The following is a 3,859-nucleotide window of genomic DNA, read 5'->3' on the forward strand; positions in this document are numbered from 1 at the left end:
TATACCGTGATCATATGGGGAGGAGACTGTCCAGTGTGATGCAGGGAAGAAGTCCCGCGGTCAAACATGTTCAGCAGGCTGTGACGTAAGCGAGCGTCAGGGGGAACTTATCGTGCTCCTTTCAAAGAATAGTATTCCTTATTCCTGATTCCTCTTCCTCCTTCTTCTTCTTCTATGCCCAGAGATACTTGGTCCACGTGCATGAGTGTAGTATTTTATCTGTTAATCAAGACCACGGAGAGCTCCATGCGGCCGTCGACATGAAAACAGTGGAAAACAGAGTTTTAGGTCATGGCATCAGGTAATTTCATGCACGTTTTTTTTTTGCATTGTTGTGTGAATGGTGAGATTTTCATCCACCAGGATAGGCCTCAGTTTCATCCACAAGGATAGGCCTCAGTCCTCAGGATAGGCCTATCTAACTATTCCTTGTGTTTCATTATGAATTTATTGTTTTTTTTTTTTTTTTTTTTTTTTTTCCCCCTCCATTTTTCCTCCGATTTTCTCCCATCCCAATGTTAGTCGTATGCCAATTCCCAGTCCCTTCCTGGTCGCTGCGCTTTACCCCCCACAGTCAGATCATTTGGGAGAGTGGAGGCTACCACGTGCTTCCTCCAACACACGTCCAGCCAATCACCGCCTCTTTTCACCTGGCAGCGCGGATTCTCATTGAGAGGGCGTAGCGTGTGGGAGGACCACACTATCCCCCTCACGTCCAATCCGCGCTTAGCAGGCGCCCCGACCGAACTGTAGGAGTCGCTGTTTACAACGACCCGGACCCACCCCGCCAGCTTCTCCCACCCTCTGATACAGCCAATTGTATCAGTGCAGACGGCCAGCCAAGCTGGTGACAACCCCGGAGCTGTGAGCTGGATTCGAACAACCAAGCTCACAGCTCCGGGGCTGGTGACGAACGCAATCTCCGCTCGACCACCTAACCGCGTGAATTTATTGTTCTAACAATGACAGACCTCCCTCAGCCACCAGGATAGGCCTCAGTTGCATATGTTCAAATGGACATTTCCAACTGCATACTTGCCTATCCTGACAAACCACATTTGTTCTAATAAAAGGTATGTAATAACTGCATTGATTTGTGGCTTCATGTCATAAATAATTCATCATAAAAAAAGGAATGTAAAGGGCGGCTACGTGGTGCAGTGGGCAAGGCGCTCACCACGAATACTGGAGACTGGGCTCGAACAGGTTTGCCTCCCTGTTCGAGCCCAGCGCTCCACATTGCTTTCAGTTTAGCTGGTCGTCCGCACTAATACACATTGGCAGTATTAGGGGGATGGAAACTGATGGGTGGGGATCGGGCGTTGTGGACAGCGACTCCTACAGGTCGGTTGGTGCGCCTGCACAGTAGAATCAGGAAGCGACGGGGGCGGGGCCCCTCCAAAGCCCAGACCCCTGACGCTGAAAGATCGAGCCGCGCAGGTGGAAAGATGCGACTGCTGTTACCTCGAGTATCGGAGGGGACTCGTGCTATGTATGACTTAGTCCACATTGCAGCCGGCTTGTGGGAGGCATGAAACAGCGTTCAAAGACAGGGGAGGGTTGAATTGGATGATACGAAAATTGGGATGGGAGAAAAATAGAAAATGGGAGAAAAAGTGGATAAATCGCTTCCATCTACCTCTCTGAGATGTTTGGCCATAGGATAGTCTACATTTTGTATTCTTATCACATAAGAATCTATTCTTAAGGCATCTGTGTGACAATAAGGACATCACAATAAAAACAACAGACAAAGGGAGTGTAGCCACCAGAGATAACATTTAAGATATTCCTGGAGCTTACCGTCAACTGAATAGGCCTAATTACTACCGGGAACTCTTCTCAGGATGTATGAACATACCAGAATAGGAGGTTTTCATGCTGTTGAATATTCACCGGACTGGCCAAAAGACAATGGGTTCGAGTTTTGTGCTCTGATTGGCCAGATCATGTGACATGTGCGCCAATCGTGGGACGGCAAGTTCTGTGCCTATTTCCGGGTCGAACAGCCTGCAAACTACCTAACGCCTAGTTTATCACTGGTTAAGCTTAGGCGACTCTTTCGCAGTTGGTTAAGGTTAGAGTTTGGAATCAGGGCAGGCGTTCTATCGCCATGCTCTAAGACAAACTCTAACCTTAACCAACTTCGAAAGAGCGCCTAAGCTTAACCATCCAAAAACTTGCGGTGCCATGATTGGGCGTACATGTCACATGACCTGGCCAATCAGAGACGCGGAAACACTAACTTTGTTGCGGAAAATATTCAGGCGTCCCTGTTACATTCAGCCTGCAGCGTTGGGGTGTGCCCTGTTCACCCCTACATAACCCAGGACTTCCTGATTTGGCAAGAGTATTTCAGATTTTACGATTGACAAGATAGCATCTCAAGGTTTGCGTGACAGCTGAAAATACCAAAAACAACTTCATCGATACAAAAAAGTGCAGAGGGCCATTACAAGAATTCCCCATTGTGACAGCTTGACATTTAGATTAATGATTCATGTGCACTGTGTCTGTAGACAGGTGTTACAACATATCAGGGTTATTTTTTTGCAATGGAAACAGTTTTTGGCATCATGTATTAGTGTCTCTCTCTCTCTCTCTATCTCTCTCTCTCTCTCTCTCTCTCTCTCTCTCTCACACACACTGTTTGTAAGGAATACCTTTCTCAGATCATTTGTGATATTTCTAACAAAAATAAATATGAATTTGAGTCTATTAGTACAGCACACCAGTGTGTAGTAAACCTTGTAATGAAAGAGGTGGTGGGGGAAACTCAGTATTGAAATAGGAAATGCATGTTCAAAGAAATGTCCTCATATTACTGTGAAATGTTCCAACATCAATGTATTAAAAAGGCACTTCAGCGATTTTCAACCTTCATCCTGTCGTTCTGTTGTGAGGAGGACGTGTGATGATCAGACATCTAACTCACCGACGTAGTTCTGTTGTGAGGAGGACATGTGATGATCGGACATCTAACTCACAGACATAGTTCTGTTGTGAGGAGGACGTGTGATGATCTGACATCTAACTCACCGACGTAGTTCTGCACCTCGAGAGCTCAGCCACATCGGCACTCTGAGAGATTCCTTCCGGTGACGTCACCGAGAGGAGAGCAAAATAATAATAATAATAAATCAAATTTAGATAGCGCCTTTCAAGAAACCTGAAAAACAGTGCATCTTTAATGTCTATGGATTACTCTGATTGTTTAATTTAAAACATAGTTGGTGCAAAGTAAAACATTTATAAATAAAAAAAAATTTATTTAAAAAGCGTTTTCTTAAAGTAAACAAACAAACTATTCATTGAAACTTTTGAATGTGATTTGTTGTCCATAGTATTCCAGGACATCCTCGTTGCAGACATCTTGGCAGGTGATACGCCTGATAGTGGGCTATCAAGTAACAAGTGACATACGTAGCTAATGATCTAGGTTGATGGCACTGTGCCATATTCTCCTGAGACCCAGGAAAAGAAAATCCACATTCACATTGTCTTTTCACTGGCCTATACGGTGTGTGACAAAGAAGAAAAGATTAGATTCTTCTGAATTGGTTAAATACCGGTCAAAGTAGACCAGTATCAGTCAAGCAACTTCATCTAGCCCTTCGTCTTGGTCAACTTCATCTGGCCCTTCGTCTTCATCAACTTCATCTGGCTCTTCGTCTTGGTCAACTTCATCTGACCCTTCGTCTTTCGTCTCTCACACTCTGACATAGAGCTGTCTACTAAATAAATATGAAACAAACACAGTAAGTCCTGATGTGCACTACAAAGTACATTAATCAATTAATGTTTTTCCTCTGAAAATAAATATGTTTAACTCTGACAACTCTCAATGCTCCTTTGGTGT

Source organism: Notolepis coatsorum, assembly GCF_963971535.1.
Source record: "Notolepis coatsorum genome assembly, chromosome: 10".
NCBI lineage: Eukaryota > Metazoa > Chordata > Actinopteri > Aulopiformes > Paralepididae > Notolepis > Notolepis coatsorum.